Source organism: Macaca nemestrina, chromosome 14 (genome assembly GCF_043159975.1).
Source record: "Macaca nemestrina isolate mMacNem1 chromosome 14, mMacNem.hap1, whole genome shotgun sequence".
NCBI classification, from domain to species: Eukaryota; Metazoa; Chordata; class Mammalia; order Primates; family Cercopithecidae; genus Macaca; species Macaca nemestrina.
The window spans coordinates 70,155,166-70,178,263 of NC_092138.1; the positions used below are offsets into that span (position 1 = coordinate 70,155,166).

Consider the following 23,098-nt stretch of genomic DNA (forward strand, 5'->3'; position numbering starts at 1 on the left):
TATGTATCTTGCGGTATTGCTTTTGCTTTTGTTTGTTTGTTTGTTTTTAAATAAGCCTTTGTTTGGTGAGTATGTGCTGTGTTGGTGCAGGCATTGTGCTAAACGTTTTGCATGTATTGTATAATTTAAAACAAATGTAGCAAAATGGGGGGAGCTGTTTTTATATTCCCCCTTGGAATACCTCTTGGGAAGAAAACAAATGTGATTGCAAGCAATATTTTGATAGAGAATTTGGAGTGAGAGATGAGACTCCAAAAATCATAGTGAAGTAACATCAGATGACTGCTAAAAAAAATTTTCTGATAGACAAGTGGATGCCCATTTAATGGCAGGGCTTCTGAACTGCTGAGCAGCAACATGACCATGGGCTGTGCATTGGTGTGAAAGTTTGGAGCAGGACTGAATTGTTCATAAATAATAGAAGAGAGGCTGAGGACAGTGTTCAGAAGGGATATTGGGGGTTGTGAAAGTCCCACTGAAGGACATGTGACAAAACCTTCTCCATCTCCCCTAGGAAATCACCAGAAAACTCTTTCTTATTCCCTAATTCTCTTGGGAACATGAAGATTTGTTGGCAAGATAGAAAGAAAATCTGAGGTCAGCAAAGTCAGCAGACATAGGAGACAACCATAAATCTGGGTGACATTTAATTCACAACCCAAGGAGGCAAAAGATATTACCTTAATTTTACAGGTAAGGAAATCAAGGCTTGGATAAGTCTGTTGTCCAACACACACAGCTGGAATGGCTGGGCAGCCATTCAGACAGGTTTGCTTGTTTCCAAAGCCTATAATTTTAACCCTAGAAGGTATTTCCCTCTATGATTCTATGACTGCTTTCTACTTATCAAAAGCTAGGTAAGTTTGATGATGTCTTTGCCTAATATTATTTTAAGCCACATTAACAACAGAAAACATCATTGTACATAGCGTGGAAAGAGAGGAATACTTCTAGCCATGGAGTATAAATAGCTAACTGATCTCCTGTCTTCAAAACGGGACAGAAGTGAAACTTCAGCAGGCGGAGTGACTGCACGTGAGGGAAGAGAGCAGCCTCTTTGCACACATGGGCACACACTGCCGAAAATGAGATTTGAGTTGTTGCTGCCATAATCTCCACAAACGCCCACCATGGAATGACATCACTGCCAAAGCCCAATTAGTTCAGAGAAGACCCTGGCACTGGATGATATTGCTTCAAGATGGCATGAAATTCCAAATATAAATTGGGTCCGCACTGGGCGATGATTCAAGAAATCGTATTGGCCAGTTCACAGGACTAGAAATCCTTTAGACAGGCTTTGGAAATTGTATCACTCCAGATACAGACAGAGGTAGAGTTACAACCCAGCCCTCTCAATAAACATCTAGAAAAAGAAATGCAGGAGTCCTCTGACAATGATGTGGTTATCATATCACGGATTACACTTACAGAAGATGGAGAAAAAGTTTATCAAGATGCATCGTCTTCTTAAGCTGCCTTATCTTTTCAGGAAAACAACTGTCAAACATTTAAAATAGTAAGAACTCCCCACATTTGAATTGCTCTTTACAGTTTGCTTGCATGTACTTAATTGGATCTTACCTCCACGACAGCCCACTAGGATCAATACAATTGTTGTTGCTATTCTATAGATAAAAGCCTAATGTTTAAGAGAGGTACATTTTGAAGGTTACTTGAGGGCAGAGATTTTGTATCCCTTTTCGTTGTGTCTTCAGCTTGTTTCCTAGGGCCTGACCTGTCACAGGATGCTACAAATGCCAACTGAATTGGATGGAATGGAACTGAGTGACCTGCCCAAGCCCAAAAGTCACAGCAACAGAACTCACAGCCCTGTGTTCATTCCTACCTGATGTGCTGTCACAACATCGGTCTAATGCTTACCATGTGCCTGTTTTGTGCCTGGGCATGTAAAAAACACTGGAAGTCCAGGTGGGCTGCATGTAATCATGAAGATCCGTGGAAGAAGTAGGTGGAAGAGAGAGCCAGAGAGATCACAGTGTGAGGAGGACTTGGCTCATCATTGCTAGTTTTGAAATTGGAGGAAGGAGCCATGAATCAAAGAATGCAGGCAGCCTCCAGAAAGTTAGAAAAGGCAAGGAAATGGATTTGTCCTACTGCCTTCGGAAAGAACACCACCCTGCAGGCACTTAGACTGTAACCCAGTGGAACCCATTTTGGACTTCTGACCTGCACAACTGTAAGATATTATTGTATTGCTTAAGTCAGTGGTCCCCAACCTTTTTGGCACCAGGGACCGGTTTCATGGAAGACGATTTTTCCACAGACCAGGGTGTAGGGGATGGTTTGGGGATAATTCAAGCACATTACATTTATTGTGCACTCTATTTCTATTATTACATTGTAATATATAATGAAATAATTACACAACTCATTATAATGTAGAATCAGTGGGAACCCTGAGCTTGTTTTCCTGCAACTAGACAGTCCCATCTGAGGGTGATGGGAGACAGCGACATATCATCAGACATTAGATTCTTATAAGGAGGACGCAACCTAGATCCCTCGCATGTGCAGTTCACAACAAGGTTTGCGCTCCCATGAGAATCTAATACCACTGCTGATCTGACAGGAGGTGGAGCTCAGACTGTAATGCTCACCAGCCCACTGCTCACCTCCTGCTGTGGGGTCTGGTGGTTGGGGATTCCTGGTGTAAACCACTCAATTTGTGGTAATCTGTTACAGCAGCAATAGAAGTAGCGAAGTATAAGGTAGCAAAGGACTACTCTGATTCAAGAAGCATGATTCCTGCATGGATCAAAAACTGACGGTTTTCGTATCCTTCATTTTGTGTTTTACTTCCAAACATTTGCACTAAGAAAACAATCAGAATTCTCATGAAGGTTTATATAAGAATTTTCATTTACAACATTAAAAAGTTAAATAACAAGGGATTAATACCCAGCCACACAACCCAGTACTATGTAGCCATTAAAAAATACTTTCTTTGAAAAATATTTAATAGCATGGGAAAAGCTAATGATCAAGTTTAAAAAACAGGTTACAAAATAATACATAATTCCAATTTTATAAATGTTGAAATAAATATATGAGAATGTTAATGATGAAATAAAAATTTAAGGTAATTTCTTAAAAAGGTAATGATGGTTACCTTTGTAGGGAAACATTATGGGAGTTTCTTTGTTTCCTTACACATTTCTGTATCTTTCAGAAATGAGCATGAATTACTTTTATAATCAGAAAAAGAAACAATTATGTTAAAAATAAAGCAAGCCCCTCAGGTAACAAGAGCCACAAAATTCAACAAGCCTTTGACTGAATAATCTCATTCATGAAAATATATCCTAAGGAAATAAAAGGCAAAAAAATCTTGTAAGTGAAAAGGTTTTTGCAGCAATGTTACTTACAATCATTTAAAATGGGAAGCAGCCTGACTATCCAGTAGTTTAATTATGATCAAACAAATTATAATATGTTTGCTTAATAGAATACTGTGCAGTCATAAAAATAATTAATACAAAGACTATCTAGAAATACAAAAACTACAGAACAGTACAAAGTGAAAAACTGAAGCACAAAACATAAAATATCTACAACTGTGATTATTCCACTTACGTGTGGATAAAGATAGAAAGAGGAGATAAAAATTATAAATAGGTGCTATGTCAAAGAATAGGGATTCTGAGAGTAATTTGTATAAAGTTACTTCAACAGTAGATAGAACAATTTCATACAAATAGACACCAGCATATAAGTCAAGAAAACTGAGGATGGAAGACTGGTTGAGAGCACTGGAATTATAATGACGACAGAAGTAGAAGCAATATCTGTGAGAAAGGGCACTGGAGACCACCCACACAGGGGCATATATTTTTATTTTTATTTATCAGCTGAGCAAATATTTCTTAAGCTCCTTTCCTCACATATGAGTAAAACCGAAATGAAAAACAAGAAAATGACAAACACAAAACTTAGCGTTTGGGTTACTTTTGGGGAGCAAGGAGAAGGATTTCATTGACAAGGGAAACACAGAGACTTACATAAGGATTGAAAACTTCTTAGTTTTTAAATTGGGTGATGGGTACATGAATATTCTTTTTTATTATTATTCTGATGCATTACAGGTACTTACAACCATGCTTGGCACACATTGGCTCACCAAAAAAGTTATCTGTAGAATGAATGAAGCTTTTCAGTGGCTCCTTAAATAAAGCTCAATCCTTTACTATGGCATACAAAACCCTTCAAGAATTGGCTTCTACCGAACCTATCAATTAACACCAATGACTTATCACCTAATCTATGGCAATTTCTGTTCATTATTCACTAAACACACAGGACTCTTAGGTGCCTCTGAGTCTTTGTGTATGCTATTTCTTCTGCCTAGAATGTTTTTCTTCACCAGGAAAACCCTACTCTCAAGGCCAAGTTCACCATAGCTGCTTTGTGAAACCTTGTTGATCTCCCTAATTGCTTTCTCTTCTGCATTCTCATGGTAGTTGTCTTATGTGCTGCATCAGAACCAGTAGTGTGTAAATCTATGATAACTCTTACATTGGTGCTATTGCTCACACAGTCCTCTCAGTTCTATTATCCTTGCAGTAACTCTGTGAATTAGACTTCTTTAGTCCTTTCAACAGATGCAGAGGCTGCGTACACAGGTCAGGTCAGATGACTCGCTGCATCCAAGTTGACAAGTAACAGCATAGAACTTCAATATTGGCCTTCAGATTAATATGGCCTTTGAAGGGATGGGGCTGCCAGAGCAAGAATGGACAGAAAGAGGCTGAGAGGCTAAAACTGAGGTCTCCAGTGATACCGTGAGCATATGCAAGATGAGAAAGGACATTTTCATGAGAATTAGGATAGGCCATGAAGGTAAAAATCAGTATGGTTAAGACATTTAAGTTATACTTGTAAAGTAGAAAGTAGAATGGGATAAAAGAATGAGCACCAAAAAAAGTAAATGAATTCAAGAGAATAAATCCTACCTCTTACCAAGAAGGTTCAATATAGGAGAATAGTTTCTATGGTCTCTAAAGTAAGAAACATATCCTATTTTTCTTTCATTTTGAGTACCTAGAATACAGCCTGGCAACAGAAAGAGACTCAACATGTTGAATTAATTAATGAATGAAAGGATGTGTTATTAAGAAACACAATTAGTTTTTAGCTTTCTTGCAACTATATCACTTTAGCCACTTAGCCCTATTAGTCCAGGGGGACTGAACATTCATTTCTTTTGTATTTAATAATTTAGATCCTAAAATACTTTTGGGTTTGCTCAAAGCAAAAACAAAATATTAATTTGTTTGAACCAGTTAACGTGTATTTAGGTAGTAAAATAGATTTAGAATGTGTTAGACAAGAGAAATCTGCTCTATCTTTTATAATATTCTCAACATTTAAGACATACACAATACCTTATTTGAAATACAAAAAAAAAAAAAGAAAAATCTTCATGCCAAAAAGGTGCAGATCCAAAAACCTATAAAACATGAAGCTTTGACTTGCCATGAAGAGGTGGTTCTAATGAAGCTAAGACTAATGGAGCAAAAAAGACACTATTGGAAAACTCAAAGGCCCTTGAAACCATCCCATAGAACCCCAATGGCTGCCCACTTTTTAAGTCAATCCTATTATAGAAAGCATGTTTTTGGAAAATTGGTCATTAGGCAAATAGGCATTCAGTGAATTTGGTTCTTCAAATTAGTTCTTAGAGAATTAACCTTGGGCCATGGAACTATATTGAGACTAGGCACTGTGTGTGGTTTCACAGCCTGGCCTGTTGAGGCCATCAGTAGTTCTTGACTGACCGTGGTCCCGGGATATATATCAGGCAAAGTACAGGTCTACGTTCAGATACACTGATAAAAAGGCAGTGTTTGCAATAAGAATTGACTTAAAGGATGTGCCAAGAGGTGCCTATCATGGAAAGGACTAAGGGTCTTGCCCCATTTACTTCTCTCTATGCCTCCTCGTATGTTTTCTCTTAGCCAGGGAAGGGTGTGGACAGCAATTCCCATTAAAGAACCAGGGCTGGATCTCCCATATGACAGTTCATATATGCATTCACTCTGATGGACTTCGCCATCCCCTGACCCAAATCTCATTCATTCATTCAAAAAAATATTTATCACGTGTCTATACTCTGTTATAGGAGCTTGGAGATGCATTGGTGAACAAGACAGGCAAGGTATGAGTTCTTACTAAGCTTACATGCTAGAGGGAGAAAACAATAAGAAGGAAATACTTATTGCCTGGAGAGGATGAAGCCCATGAAAGTCTTTGCTTCTGTAGTCTTTATTCCATCATCTGGTGACATTAAACAAACACCTGCCACTAAACTAGACCAAACAGCAGACCTATTCAAACTCTCAGCAGTCCCTGGAAGAATTTGATTACTGGAGGTGGACCAGGGAGAATATCTCTATTTGGTCCAATTTCCAAATAGAAATTCGCAGTGTTTGATGAATAATGAATGTGAATAATTAATGCATCTGAGAAAGAAAAATTTCTTACCTGTCAGTTACTTATCTTGGAGATTACACATCCATCACTACTCCCCTGAGGGGCTAGACTCATCTCCATAGAAACTGGGGGCAACCTGAATGTTAATTATGCCTCAATGCCAGATTTCCTGCTCAGAATGTGACTCACCAGAAGACCTTCTAGGACTTTGTTCTGAAAAGTAGAGAATTTAATTTATCTGACATATTTTTTAAAGCCCCAAATAATGAAGTATCTTAATAAGCATAAGAAACTATCAAAAGTCTGGCTCTGCGTGTGCGCACATGTAGGAAAGTTACTGTGGTCTGAATGTTTGTGTTTCTCTCCAAATTCATATGTTGAAACCTAATTCACAATGCAATAGTATTAAGAGCTGGGGCTTTTGGGAAGTCATTAGGCCATGAGGATGGAGTCCTCATGAATGGGATAGGTGCTCTTAGAAAAGACGTTTGAGGGAGATTGTTCATGCCTTCCACCATGTGAGGATGCAACCAGAAGGCACTATCTGAGCCCTCACCACTACCAAATCTGCTGACACCTTGATTTTGGACTTCCTAACCTCTAGAACTGTGAGCAATAAATTTCTGTTACTTACAAATTACTCAGTCTAAAGTATTTTGTTACAGCGCTCAAGCAGACTAAGACAAAAGGATTACACAGAAGCACATGCATCTTCTGGGAAAGAGATTGATGAGAAGAAATACAGCCTTGATTTATTGGTAACGTAAGTGCCAGCACCTAGAGAAATGACTAACATGTTGTAGATGCTGACTGCATATTATTGTTATTTTTGAATGTTATGTGGAATGTTATTGAATGAACTACTAATTCTGTGCTGTGAGAATATAACAATTCTCATTTTTATGGTGACATTGTTCAAATGTCCCTTTTATATACATTCTACACAATATCCTTTTTATATACATGATTTTATTTTTATGTACATTATTTTATTTCATTTTATATACATCAAAAATGAGATAATATCATATTATTTGAAATAATAACATAATAATGAAATAGTAACAACCTAAAATACAGCTACAGGCCCGCAATACCTTGTTCATAATCTTTTTCTAAAACTCTGAAAACCAAAAGTTCTGGGAAAACTCATGTAATGACAAAGCCTCTTCATAATCTTTATCCCATTTACTTGAATATGATACATTTTGCTGCAGAAACAGTAATGTGTTTCCTTTTGGAGGGCTTTCCAGGTCTTGCTTGCTTTGTTTCAATTTATGCATCATATGCAACATATTACCTTTCTAAAATCAAAAAAAATTCTGAGTTCCAAAACCCATCTATCTGCAAGGGTTTTGGTTAGACTCACATTGTCATCCCAATTTTGTAATTGGGGTCTTTTGGTTCAGAAAAACTAAACAATTTACTCAAGATCATGGAGGTTTTTGGTTCATGGATTGAACCAAAGTTCTCTGATGCAAAATCTTTTATTTTTTTTCTACTACACCAACACTTCCATTAATCTGAAATTGAGCATTGAGATAATTGTCTGTCTTATGAACATAAAAGAGCTAAAGTTGGTCAGAGACTGTGCAGATTTAGTCATTGCAGCGGAAGCTGAGGAAGAACGAATAGCACAGGGCCTGGGGATGGGGGTGGGGTAGGGAGGTCTCATGTGGAGAAACCTCTGCTACCTGAAGGAAATGATTTCCAAAACTTCATCTCATTCTCCAGTGCTAAAGTGTGGTACATGAAGTAGGAACTGACCACTGATCATTCCATAGATGTCTTGTGAATAAATTAGATGTAGATGTGACCTAAGATAGTACTGTAATGCCACAACTATTTTTTTCTAATCATAGGTTTTTTATTTGAGGTTGAGTGTTACCAGATCTCTTTGGTGGAGAGAGAGTAAGAACACTAAATTATAAGGTTGGCACTTGTATCAGTCAAGAAAATCTAGGTTATGCTGCAGTAACAAATAACTCACAAGGCTCTGTGGCTTAAAACAGTAAAGATTTATTTCTTTTTTATGTAACATGCCCATCACGAGAAATTAGGGGAGGCTCCACTCACTGCAGTCACTCTGGGACTTGGGATGACAGTGCAGCCACAATCTCACACATGGTTTGCTACACAACAGAAGGAAAGAGAAGCAATAGCTTGCCCTGGCTCATTAAGGATCTGCCTAAGAGTGATACACTGTCACTTCCACTCAATACAGCTCATTGGTCAAAATGAGTAATTGAGCCACACCTAACAGCAAGTGGGCAGGAAGTCCAAAATTCATGAATACTGAGATTTTCAATAAATTGACCTGTCCAATAAATATTTCCTTGAGTGTCTGCTAGTGCCCAGCCCTGTTCTATGCACTAGAGATTAAAAATTGTGTTCAATGCTATGAAGAGAAAGAAAGTAGGATAAGGGGAATTGAGTGACAGGGCTGAGGAGGGAGAGGAGAAAACAAGGCCAGGGAAGGACTCTCCAAAGCAGAGACCCAAAAGAAAACAGAAGGAAGAGGCTGGGTAAGGGAGATTCTGTCTTTAAGGCAGAAACACGACATCATGAACCCAAATCTCAGGAAAATCCAGATGATTCTCAAAATAGGGACAGAGAGGTGAAACATCAACCAGTAAGTATTGGTGGGGCTGAAACAGCCCAGCTCCTTCTCTTCCAGCCTTGTAAGACACGTCCCACTTCCTTCTTTTTCTGACTAAAACAACACATGTGACAGAACACTTCCTTTTTCCCCATGGTTAAGCAGCATGCAAAAGAGCTTTACTTCAGGAGAGAATGGCAATTGGCAATTGTTTGGTAAACAAATGATCCCTCATTTATGCAAAATCTGTATTTCAGGTGTCTTAGGTGTTTTACATACTTTATTTCATTGAGTAGGGTTGTTGTAAGAAGGATAAATTATATAGGATTATTATTACCATTTTACAGGTGACAATCTATATAGAGGGGTAACTAACTTTCTGGGGTGGGGATGAAACAGATATTTCATAAAAAAGGTAGACTCTGGCTCCCAAGCTTGTGCTCTTGATTACTATGAAACGTAGCAAACTGTAGACTTTCTGAAAGAAAAATTTGAGAAAATCTATATGTTCACCTGAATTGTTTCATAATTTAAAGATAGAATTGCCCCTATCACAGGAAGAAGAAACATTATCTAGACCTCTTTGCTAGATTATTCCTCTTCTGGAATAATAATAATTATTACTATAATTAATAATTATTATTTAGTGTTATTCCTCTTCTGGAATAATAATCAGATTGAATTTATTTGCTTCCTGTCTCTCACCACTAGAAAGTAAGCTCCATGAGTGTCCACTTTTTTCTCACTTTTATTCTCATGCCTTCCACCATAGAAAAGCACTTTACATACAATTAGTAATTATAAATGAATAGTTAGAATGGATGAATGAGTGAGTGAATGAATGAATAGGAGAATTCAGGAAAAGTTCTCTTACTTGAGCAGGAGATCTTAATCTGGGGTACATTAATGGACTTGGGGGTATCTTTTAATGCCTTGAAATTACATGCAGTTTTGTGGGGAGAAGAATGTATTTGTGCGCGTCATCAGATTTTCAAACAAGGCAATAATCCACAAAAGTTAAAACCACTCTGTGTGGCATATTCATACAATGGGATATTATTCAGCTCTAAAAAGAAATAAAGTTCTATACACGCTACAACATGGATGAAGGTTGGAAACATTATGCTAAGGGAAAGAAGCCAGACACAAAAGGCCTACATTCTGTATGATTCCATTTATATGAAATGCTCAGAAAAGGAAAATCCATAGACACACAAAGTCGATTGGTGGTTTGCCAGAGCCTGGAGCGGGAGGAGAGGGTAGAATGAGGAGCAATTGCTTAATAGGTATGGGATTTTGTTTGGGGTGATGAAAATATTCTGGAACTAGATAGTGGTAATGGTTGCATAACACTGTGACTATACTAATGGCCCTGCATTTTACATCTTAAAATGGTAAGTTTAGCGTGAATTTTACCACAATGGTAATAATAATAAGAAAAAAATTACTTTATGAATAAAGGAAAGAAGCAGAGTCAAATTATTTCATACATCTAACAGGATGGATGGTGGAATATGAGTCTGAGAAGTTGTCAGTTACAATCTAATATTCTAATAATATTTGGAATGAGAATATTTATAACACTAGGGGTAACAACTTTCATTTGTTTCAGGTTTTGCAGTTTTGAACAACTTTCCAAATGCATTATTTAATTTAGCTGTTAGAAAAAACTTGTGAGATAGTCAGGGTAGATACAATTTCATGATTATCTCTACTTTAAAAATTAGAATGATGAGGTTCAGAGAAGTTAAGTCATTTTCCCAAAGTCACATAGCTACCAAATGGTAAAATGAGACTGTAAACCCAGGTCTGCCTGCGCTTTTGACAATTTGGTTCTTCCAGCTCTTCTCAACCTTTCACATCTTTCCAGAAATCACAAGTGTTCCTGTGGTCAGCCTCCCAACCCAGGTGAGAAAAAATGTCACGTGTCTTCTCTTATGTCTAGAATGACATCATCTCAATGTGGTCATACTGGGTACCTTACTGTGATCAGAACTTCCGATTAGAAATTATAGACATCTATGGTCAATGAAAATACTAGGAAAAGCCGCATTTTTCTAATGTCAATTATTACTTAAGCAGTGTTTTTCCTAGTATTAATTATTACTTAATAAATGTAAATTTTTGAGAATGAGAATGTTTCCAAATGTGGGATCAATGGTTAAAAAAAAAAAAAGTCTTTAAAGCTAGTGAACAACACTAAGATCTTGTCTAAGTTCCTCATCTTACCAATGAGAAAAATTGGCACAAAGAGGTTAGTGGCTTATCTGAGATGACACAGAGAGTTAGTTTCAGAAGTAAGAATGAAACTCAAGGCTTTTAAATGCTCAATAAAAGCCCAAGGTAGCCAGCCTTCCAACGGAGTACCTCAGAAGAGATCATTTAGTTTGTGTATTTAGCCATCCAAGAATAAGCCCACATTTATTGTGAACACAGAAAGAATTAGGGATTCAGTGGTAATAAGTGACCTAAATGTTTAAAATTGGCCTCAAATGAATCCATTTTCTACCTTTTGTTGTTTCCACTGTGCTGAAGCACAATGACGTAGTGACTTTATAATTTTAGCCAGGAGTGGCCAATTATCCAGAACTTGCCAGTCCTATTTTGTAAACACAGTTGGTAGCTGAGTGAATAATGCAGGGCTGTAGTGTCATTTTCATGCACAGAGTCACAGCCTTAGAGATCTTCCAGGCTGGGTTTCCCCAACCACAGTCAACTGACAGCCAGGGAGGAATGTTTACTGCCCTGGGCAGGTGGGCAACTCCACCTTCCTCCTCAGAGAGACCCTTTTGCTTGGCTCCCCTCCCCTCTGAAGTAGGGTGGAGGTGTGCAATCAATGTTTCTAAGAAACAGCATTAGCCATCTTGGAGGAGAAATGCGGGAGAATACTCAAAAGAAGACCTGTTAGAACAAAATTAATTTAACAAAGCTCCTCAGTGTCTGCTTTGAGCTGGAAGGAAGATGTTCAAAATCATGTAAATTAAACCTTCACTGCCCCCATGAAGAAACTCAGGCCAGAGAATGGATGTGACTTGCCCAGAGTCACAAAGTCAGGATATAGTAGTCAAGGCCAGCCTGAGATCCTCTAAATTCCAGGCCAGTGCCTTCTCATACCTCTTCACATTCTCAGTCATTCTCTTTTAGATAAAATAACCATGATTCATAACACATCAATGCCACATTAGGCATTGAATATACTACATATTCTGCATGATTCCTTGGTTATATTTTGACTCATATGTGCAAGGTTATGGGTTTTTGTCCTATGCACCCATATCTCTTAAGGACAAGTACAGGGCCTGTCTTGTAGAAAGAGTGTGTGATCTGTTTAATGGCAACATGGATGATATGGATGAGACCGTGTTGGGTTATCCTGTGACACACCATCTTTTCCTTGGAGTGTCAAGACTTCTCTTCATGTCCACTTTACAGTCCTTTTTTCTACCTGTTGAAATTTTTCAAGCCCCAATCAAAAGCTGCCTTCTATTATCTCTAGTGGAGAGGAAACTGCCAAGACTCTGACATCAGACAGCCTTGGAGCTGGGTGCTACCTTGACTACTGGTAATGCATGACGCAGGCAAGTTACTTAAACTCTTTGAGGTTCCAAATAACCCATTGTAAAACAGTTAATAATACTGACCTCATTCAATTTTTCTGTTGAAAAAAAAATGGGTAAAATTCCCAGCATAGCATGTGCCACATAGTAGCTTCTGTTTTTAAAGAAGTTTTTAATTAACAAGTAAAAAATACATATATTTATGGTGTACAACATGTTTTGATATATGTATACACTGTGGAATGGCTAAATTAAACTAATCAATGTACATATTGCCTCATCTACTTTTATGGTGAGAATACTCAAAATCTACTCTGTTAGCAATGTTCCAGTATACAATATAGTCACCATGATGCACAACAGATCTCTTACACTTATTCCTCCTGTCTAACTGAAATTTTGTGCCCTTTGACCAACATCTCCTCAATCTCTCTAACCCCAGTCTCTGGTAACCACCATTTTACTCTTGGTTTCTATTTAGTTCAACGTTCGTAGATTCCACATATAAGTGAGATCATATTGTATTTGTCTTCCTGTGCCTGGCTTATTTCACTCAACATAATGTCCTCCAGGTTCATTTCATTTTACAAATGACAGCATTTCCTTCTTTTTAAAGGCTGAATAGTATTCTACTGTGCATATACAGCGCATTTTCTTTATCCATTCATCTGTTGATGGACACTTAGGTTGACTCCATGGCTTGGCTATTGTAAAGAGTGCTGCAGTGAACATGGAAGTGCAGATATCTCTTCAACATACTGATTTCGTAGACTTTATATATAAATTAACAAAGTTAATTCCCTTCACCCGGGAGACGTCTTCCTCCTCAGGGTCCTATGGCTCTTTGCTTACTCTTCATGTGTTTATTATGCATCATTTCATAGATTATCAATGACCTTAGAACAATTCTATCTTCCCACTAGAATATAAACTTTCTTGAGGGCATTACTAGGTCAGACAAATCTTTGCCTTTGCCCCACCATGATTTCCTACAGCATCTAAAACAATGCCTAGCACAAATCTGACACACAAAGTTTATTTTTGTAAAATTGGATTGTAGTGTCTGTGTGTGTTGGTGATGGGGTTGAGGGCATACTATTAAATACCTTTTAGAGTATTTGTCTGCAAATAACAGCCCTCTTCTGTTGTTTTATGTATTTCTGTATGTTATGTCTTCCATTTTTCCTCTAGGATTAGGTAGCTAGGTTCGTCAGTGACACCCTTTCATTGTATGTGAGCATCTGAAGAGCTGAGAGTCCCTCCGAGAGGGACCAAACTGTGTTTCTGTGCTGTCTCATCATGCTCCCACCAAGAGGAAGTGGTATTTCAGGGACAGCAGATGACAGGGTGATGTCACCCTTCTCCGTCAGTGCTCATTTCGTTTCTTCAATTTCAACGAAGACATGATAGAAAAGGTTGTTCCCTTATCACAGGGTGGCCTCTCTGTCTTATTTATTAGTGAAAATAAGGAAGGTTCCCCTTCACCCTGCCCTTCATTATAGAGCTTCCCATTTCAGTCCTTACCTTTTGGCCTGACTTTCTGGAAGAAGTAAAGTCCAGTAACTGAAACTCAAATATTAAATTCATAGATCCTTCCTTCCATCATCCATCCATATCATAATCTAAAGGAATAAAAGAACTGTAAAATTTTTTTTAACAGAGTCAGGGTATCGAAGCTTATGCATTCCCAAGAAAACAATTAAGGTTAACAAATATCTGTAAAGTATTATTACCAGGCAACATTTATGGAGATTTTATTATGATCAAGTCACTGTGCTTTACGTTTTGAGTATCTTGTTCACTCCTCATCAAGCCCTATATGGAGGGTAGTAATCTGCCCAAGATCCTGTGACTAGTAAGGGGCACGGCTGAGGTTTAGACCTGTGTTTGTCTGTCTCAAGAGGCTGCATTCATAATAATTACCTACTGCCTCACCCATCTGCACCTGTTGCAGTAACAGAATGCTCTCAACCATTATGTTACTGCTACTGGGGCAGAGTAACACACTCAAAGTCACTGAGTCATGAGTTAGTGATCTGGAAGTAAATAATTCATATCCCCCTCCCTCAAGAAGAAGCTAACAATTTTTTAAAAGTACATGCATATACAAACATATATATATATATATGTACACACGTGTACATATGCATTCTATATATAGAGAATGTGTGTGTATATATAATTATAATATAGAGTGACTTGATGCTATATTTATGCTACAAACAAATGGCTACAGAAGCTCCCAAGAGGCAGAAATAAGTTTTAAGTTGAAATCTGGGTAACAGAAAGAACTGAATATATAATCTGCACCAGAAGTTATTCTAGGTGCTTTCACGTGGATGATCTCATATCATTTTACTTAACTACAAAATACCTCTATGTGATAAGTGGGTAATATTACCCCCATTTTACAGATGTGGAAAGCAGGTCTCATAAGCAGTTCTCATATAATAAGAGCAAACACCTATTTAGCATGTACTATATATTAGGCACTGTTGTAAACATTCTACATGAATTGATTCATTTAATCTGCATAACAGTTCACTATACAGATGCAAAGACCATTTTTAAGATGAGGAACCTGAGGCCCAGAGTGCTTAAGTCATTTCCCCAGGGTTTTATCACCAATCGGAGGTGACATCAGGTGGAGGGACTCTTGGGTCCTTGCTCTCAACCATTATGTTATTGCTGCTGAGGCAGAGTAACATGCTCGAAGTTATCAGCTGAAAGGCGCAGAGCCAGGGTTTGGTCCCTGTCTGTCTGTCTGTCTGTAATAAAGACAATACTCTTTCTAAAAATTTATTATAAAATATTTTATACCGCAAAAAGAGACTGGAAATGTAGGTTGGAGTAAAGTGCTCTAAATGCCATAGTAATGAGTGAGAACTCAGTCTATGTCAAGGGACGCCCTCAAAAGCATTTTCAGCAGGAAATCAAAATGCAATATGTTTAAGTCTGCACTGAGGAGAAAAAAGCTAACTAGAATGTACAGAACAAATCAGATGGAGCGAGGCAGAAAATAACGAAACCTATTAGGAGGATGCTGCAATAGTCCCAGGAGGCATGAGGAAGGTCTGAGTAAGAAAAGGGTCACAGTAAACTGATAATGGAGGGTGAGGGGTATTCAAGACAATTTTTAGAGATGGCATTAGCAGGATTTATCCAACGTGCAGCAGAGGGACAAGCCCAAGAAAACCCCAAAGTTTCTAACTTGAGTGATTAAGGCAAAGACGATGCTCTTAAATGATTTGGGTAACACGGCAGGAGAGGAAATTTTAGTCATGTTGAGTTTCTGGCGCGTGTAAACCTCTTAGTGAAGAAAACCAGAAGATAGACATTACAAGAATTAAGAATTATTTAATATCCTAGTAAGAATCTAGTAAGAATTTAGTAGGAATTATTTAGCTTTCCAGTTTCTGGCTTCCTAAGAAACCTTCGGGGTTGAAGAAATGAATCTGATCTTTGGAAGCTGTTTTAGCTAATGAAGCAGCCGTTACAACCTGTGTTCTGCAACAACACATACAAAAGATGTCATTAACAGGCACAGCGTCTCCTTAGCCACACCAAGATGTCTTAGAATCTTCAAGTTAAAGGAAACAGGTGGTAAATTGTGCACACTTCCCCGAGTACCAGCTATAATTCCAAAATAAAATCTTTTCTTAAGAATTTCTGGCCGGGTGCAGTGGCTCATGCCTGTAATCCCAGCACTCTGGGAGGCTGAGGGAGGTGGATCACCTGAGGTCAGGAGTTCAAGACCAGCCTGGCCAACATGGTGAAACCCCATCTCTACTAAAAATACAAAAAAATTTAGCCAGGCATGGTAGCGCATGCCTGTAATCCCAGCTATTCAGGAGGCTAAGGCAGGAGAATCGCTTGAACCTGGGAGGTGGAGGTTGCAGTGAGTAGAGATCGCGCCATTGCACTCCAGCCTGGGCAACAAGAGTGAAACTCCATCTCGAAAAAAAAAAAAAGTTTCTACTGATGGGAAAATGTTTGGGATGTAGTCAGGTTAAGTGAAAAAAGCAGAGGAGAAAAAATTAATGTTTTCTAAAAAAGTTAACATATACGTACATGAATACACAGTCATGCATTGCATAAAAATGTTTTGGTCAACAATGGATCGCATATACAACAGTAGTCCCACAAGATTATAATGGAGCTTAAAAATTTCTTTTTTTTTTTTTTTTTTTTTTTTTTGAGACGGAGTCTCGCTCTGTCATCCAGGCTGGAGTGCAGTGGCGCGATCTCGGCTCACTGCAAGCTCTGCCTCCTGGGTTCACGCCATTCTCCTGCCTCAGCCTCTGAGTAGCTGGGACTACAGGCACCCGCCACCTCGCCGGGCTAGTTTTTTTTGTATTTTTAGTAGAGACGGGGTTTCACCATGTTAGCCAGGGATGGTCTCGATCTCCTGACCTCGTGATCCACCCGCCTCGGCCTCCCAAAGTGCTGGGATTACAGGCTTGAGCCACTGCGCCCGGCGGAGCTTAAAAATTTCTATCGCCCAGTCATGTCTCAATTATCCTGACCCTGTGTAGATCTAAGCTAATGTGAGTACTTGTGTCTTCGTTTTTAACAAAAGAGTATAAAAAATAAAAACCAAAAAATATTTTAAATAAAAAAGCTTACAGAATAAGGATACAAAGAAAGGAAATTTTTGTACAACTGTACATGTGTTTGTGTTTTAAGCTGTTATTTCAAAAGAGTCACAAGTTTAAGCAAATTACAAAGCTTATAAAGTAAAAAATTACACTAAGCTAAGGTTAATTTATTATTGAAGAAAGACTATTTAAAAAAATAAATTTAGTGTAAGCGTACTTAGCCTAAATGTACAGTGTTTATAAAGTGTACACTAGTGTATGGTGATGTCCTAGGCCTTCACATTCAGTCACCATTCATGCAAGCTCCGTTCATGGTAAGTGCCCTGTAGAAGTGTACCATTTTTTATCTTTTATACAGTATTTTTACCATACCTTTTCTATGTTTAGAATACAAATACTTACTATGGCGCTGCAGTTGCCTACAGTATTCCGTTCAGTAACATGCTATCCAGGTTTGTAGCCTAGGAGCAATGGTAGGTATGTAATAGGCTACACCATCTTGTGTAAGTATACTCTATGATGGTCACACAATGACAGAATTGCCCAAGGACACATTTCTCAGAACATGTCCCTATTGTTAAGCCATGCATGACTGCATATACATAAATATACAATATATACTATATGTATACATATATTCATGTATACATATATATGACACATAGAATAAACACTAGAGGAAATGTACCACAATATTAACATAGGTCTTTCACTAATTGATTATTTATTGAGCACCTACAATATACCAAGCATTGTGTAATTCATTAGATACGGTGAGAAAAAATGGACCTAGTTGCTGCCCTCATAGAGTTTACGGTTTAGGGACTAAGCCTAAGATAAGAATTTAAAGATATTATACTTGAGAAACAGCCTAAGTCCAGAATCCTTTTAGTCTTTTATAGTTGGCTGAGTCCTTGCTTTCAGTCATTATGTTACTGTTCTGTAGGGATAAAGTAATGTGCCCAAAGTTACCACCTAGAAAGGAGCAGAGCCAGGATTTGGATCATGTCTGTTCCATACCCAATTGACACCAATTCTTTTGGTGACTCACCATTATCAAGTGTTTCTAAGACATTCAACTTAGTTTTCATAGAAATGATTCTCTTTTGCACTCGTATTTCATTTATTTGGATAGTATATAAATTCTACAGTTAACGATAACAAGTATAATTGGCATTTCCATATTTGTGAATGAACACAAGCGATTCTTGGTGAGCAGGGACTCACCAGGGTGGGCACAGATCCCCAAACCCACTGGCTGCCAGCATTCAGCGTGCCATGGGCATTGGTTGGCATAACTTAAATAAGTAAGAATATATGTCAATCTAATAAGTCAAGTAAATAGAAACTGATTAAAGGAACATATACTGTGCCATATTTCTGGTCACACAACTTGAGACTGCCATAACATTAGGCAGTGAAATCATATTGAGTTCCCTATCAGCTGAAACATTATTTCATCATTATTATATCTACCTCTAAGTCACAATTTAGTACTTGTTTTGGGTTGAACTATCTGCCTCCCAAAATGTATGTTGAAGTGCTTAACCCCTAGCACCTCAGAATATGACTGTATTTGGAGATATGGCCTTTAAAGAGGTAATTAAGATAAAATAGGGTCACAAGAGTTGGCCCTGATCCAATATGACTGGTGTTTTTGTAAGAAGAAGAGATTACAGCACACACACATGTAGACTGGGGTGACCTTGTGAGGACACAGAAAGAAGTTATTATCTGCAAAGCCAAGTGAAGAGGCTTAGAAGAAACCAGACCTACTGACATCTGGATCTTGGACTTCTAGCCTCTAAAACTGTGAGAAAATACACTTCTATTGTTTAAGCTATCTGATCTTTGTTATTTTCTATGGCAGCCCTAGCAAACTAACACATTATCTCAATGACTACTCCATGTTCAGCACTCAAATATTGATTAAATGAATGAATGATTAAGAAACGTATCTTTCCCTCATCTTCAATTTTTGTAGTTGACTTTTTGGGATCCCTACTACAGAAACTAAAATAATAATAATAATAGCAATAATAATAATAAGAAGAAGTATATGTGCTCTAGTTATCCACCAGTTCTGAAATTTGAAGATAAGAGATTATATCTTCTTTTTCATCCATTCCTAACTCTTGATTCTAGAACTAGGTAAGGGAGTTCTTGTAAGTTCCAATTTAGGAACATGTTCACATGATCAGAGCTAAAATCCCAGTGCTATTAGAACATCAACTGCTTCTTGAAAGCCTTAAATTTCCTTGTGCTGGGCAACCAAGTCTCTTGGGGCTTTGCTGAGGCCCCTCGTGCAAACAGACAAGGCTGGGATGTGAAACGGCCAAGAAAATTGTCAGGCAGCCAAGAAAACCTCCAAAGCCTTTGATATATGGCATATGAGGTCATGGGAACCAAGGCTGAACTTTCTCCCTCCCTTCTCCCTAAGGACACGAATTAAGGTACCCAAAGTACCTGACACAGCACCTGGATATGCTCTTAGCAACATGAGCATAAAACTAGGAATGGTAAATTACCTGGATTGCTAGTGATTGCACAGAGTGGCAGAGCCCACCTGACCTTCCAGAGTTCCTGGCCCAGCCTTCTTGTTTTGAAAGGAAGGAAATTGAGGCCAAGAAAGGGGAAAGGTCTATCCCTGCTCTTGTCATCATCATTCATTAAGCCTTTGCAGTACAAACCAAAGACAAAGTTAAATGCTTCAGTCTTCTATATTGTTACTTTTTAAAGAGAATTTCCTCCCCAGCGTCCCTAATGAGCAGCCACTAGTCTTTGTCCAAACACTTCTAGGAAAAAGGAACTCTCTGTTTCTTGGGGCAGCTAAGTCATCTTTGAACAAATTTAATTGCAGGGTTTTTTTTTTTTTTTAATTGAATCCAAATCTGCCTCCCCGCATCTTCCACCACTCAGTTCTTAACTATTGTGGAATAAATCCAACTCCTCTTCTCCATAATGGCCTTCATATATTTTAAGATGAAGAGGACTTTTAACAGTATCTCACAGGTCATGGTTTCAGCTCTGTATTCATCCTTGTCATTAACGTCAACTGGTTTTAAACCTCAGAGAGTGGGTCAATGACACGTCAACAAACAGAAATATAACATTCTAACAAATAAACTTTGGCCCTTTGATTTGGAATGAAATCATCTGTGAATCACCCCTAAATGGTGGGACAGGTGGAATGGGGTTGCTTACTGATAAAGAGAATCCTTCATTCCTTCACTGAGTAACTCCTAGGCCTATTGCAGAAAGCCCTGAGCAAGTCTTCCCTGGCTTCCTACCTGCACACTGGCCATTGCTCTGCCTGCCTCTTGCCATCTCAGCCCTGCCACTTTTGTCCTCAATTCTCCAGTAGGTCTTGGACTGAATGGTTGTAATGACAATCCATGAGGCTTTAAGCATCTGCCAAACTCCTTCCAAGGAAAACAACCCCAACCTTTCTCTTGCTATTCTCCTCCCAATACACTTGAAGTGAAACCAATACTTCTACCCTATTCCTGCTTTCTCTTGCTATTCCCCTCCCAATACACTTGAAGTGAAACCAATACTTCTACCCTCACACAGTTGATTGGAATGAAAACCAGTTATTGCTAAGGATCTTCCATGAGCTGGACTCATAAAGACCAACTACCCAACAGACAGCTCTTTACTGAGGGAAATTGGCAAGCTGACCCAACCAAATCTTTGTTGGAAAACAAAATGAGCCAAATAAACAGATAAGTGGGGTCATCAGACCTTAGCAGTTCTCTTGAACTGCTTCTTATGACTGGACAGGAAATGTGTATTGAAGAAATGGAAGCTGGGTGACTGAGTGCTTGATGAAGGGACATTCCAATATTTCTTATAATAAACCTGCATGTCTAATATGGAAACTCAAGAGTGGAAGGTTTTTAAGTTTTTGTCCCTACTCCCCCTCTCCCACCAAAAGTTGAAGGGCAAGATGTTTACATAATTCTTCCTCCATATTTAGGATATTCATAACAGGGATTTGATTCTGGTAAATGAAATCTATGTAGGTTGGAATGTTTCATGTGGGCTCTAGATATAGGGAGGACATAAAAGGATTTAAAATTATTTGAGGTTCAGGCAAGCCTGAATGATTGCAGATATCTTAAAAATCAAATAACTTGTTGAGAATTTCTTCAAGAAAGAAGATACTGCCCCCAGAAAAGTACAGAAGCAGAGCTTTCCCTTTGGATTCTTTTGTTGTGTTCATTTTGAGATGTGACAGGGAGGAGGGATGGGCTTAAGAGTGGAAAGAATAAGCCCTAACTCCAGAATCTTTTCCTTTTCCAGAAATAAATACCTTGCTTTCCATCTCTACAGATATGATTTACGTGACATGTGTTCCAATAAGATTGGGTTTAGGTAAAAGAAGTTATGCAGCAAGTTAATTCGACAACTGTTCAAGGCACTGGAGATGTAGTGATAACTAGGACATGGTTCTTGCCTTCATAGAGTTTATAATCAAATGATCTTTGTAGCTCCTTAAATTGATTTTGCAAAGAGATGTCTCTATAAAATGTAGCGAGGGAGTAAAATACACTGAACATTTACATGCACCAAGCCCTGGGTACCCACTATCAGGAGGGAGTGGTGTAAACAAGACACATAAAATGTGGACTCTGAGCTGCAAATCTCACTGGAAAAATAAGATACAGATGGGAATTTTAGTTACAAATCTCATTGGAAAATAAGATACACATGGGAAACTGTTGGCCAACAGAACAATCTGACTCTTAAAATAAAGAGATTGAATGGTACAGATGTTAATAACTAGAAAATCCACAGTAAAATGTTAAGTATAAAGTCCTGGCAACAAATTTTGAAGTCGTTTAAGGAAAGATGGATATGGAGTAGAGCTATCAGCAAAGGTTTTATCGAGAAAGTGGTACTGGAGTTAGGTCTCTAAAGACAAGTGAGGGATGGGTGACATTCTGGGCAGGAGTAAAGTCATGGAGGCAAAAAAAGAACCTGACAGTCACTTGTAGGGATAACGGAGGAGAACCAATTAAATAACCACAAATTGTGAATGTTATAAAACAAAGCCAAACAATTCAGATCACACCTAACAAACAAAATTATAATAGAAATACCATGTCTGCTCCCCAAACACATGCACATTCTAACACATTCTTGGAAAGAGTGCTGTAACGTTGATTTATATCTGACAGTCCAAGTAAAAAATGAAAGAGCTGCCAAATCTGCCTATATAAATGCTAGTGATTTCACATGTTTTCATCCTATGAACTGAAGGCAGAAAAAGAGATTTAAGCCTTTGAGACAGCAGACAATAAAATGGTACCCTAGTGAAGCTTCTCAGAGGAGCCACTAGAATCATATTTATCATGTCTAAGACTGACATTAATTCTAATGTGCAGACACTCTTCAGCATTCAGATGCACAATATTAAATAACTCTTAAAGAGTGAATTTATTGAGTTATGTGGAGGTACATTGAGCTGTACAGAGGGACCTTGTAACTGCAGTATTACACAGAATCAGACACTGCACTGAAGCCATGTTCAACTTTTTTTGTCAGCAGTCAGATGATTGACAAGACCCTCCTTCAAAATCTTCCTGGACAAAAGTGTTTCTTTTTGCCTTGTGCTGTCAAACCCTTGGGCTGCAAATGCCTTGAGCAACTGATCAGAATCAAAACTCTTACCTAAATAAGGGATGTTTGGGCCATGCCTATTGGTAATCCTGGCTGGCCCATGTAAAGGAGGAGTGATCCTCTGTCTTGGTGAGATTACAAATCCACATCTCTAAATGTCAGATGAAAATATCATTACTGCTCCTTGCCTTTATGAAGAACATCTACTGCCTCCTAGCCCTTACCTGAGAGCTCCAATTATTAGCTAACAAGCCACTGCTCTGATC

At 38.3% G+C, this 23,098-nt stretch overlaps 2 long non-coding RNA genes across 7 annotated transcripts in view; one reads left to right on the forward strand and one right to left on the reverse strand.

Annotated features, from left to right (window-relative positions):
- LOC105477224 (uncharacterized) overlaps positions 1–23,098 on the reverse strand; it is a 333,528-nt gene that overhangs the window by 86,364 nt on the left and 224,066 nt on the right. For 5 of the 6 annotated variants that reach the window (XR_011612734.1, XR_011612732.1, XR_011612730.1 and 2 more), the window contains one exon: positions 14,134–14,231. The exons of the other annotated variant lie outside the window; for it this stretch is intronic. This is a non-coding gene — a long non-coding RNA (uncharacterized lncRNA). The remainder of the gene's footprint in view (positions 1–14,133; positions 14,232–23,098) is intronic. 6 annotated transcript variants of the gene reach the window in all.
- LOC105477221 (uncharacterized) lies at positions 406–13,073 on the forward strand. Its single transcript, XR_984559.3, has 4 exons — positions 406–693; positions 7,119–7,216; positions 10,923–10,960; positions 12,549–13,073. It is a non-coding gene; the product is annotated as an uncharacterized lncRNA (long non-coding RNA).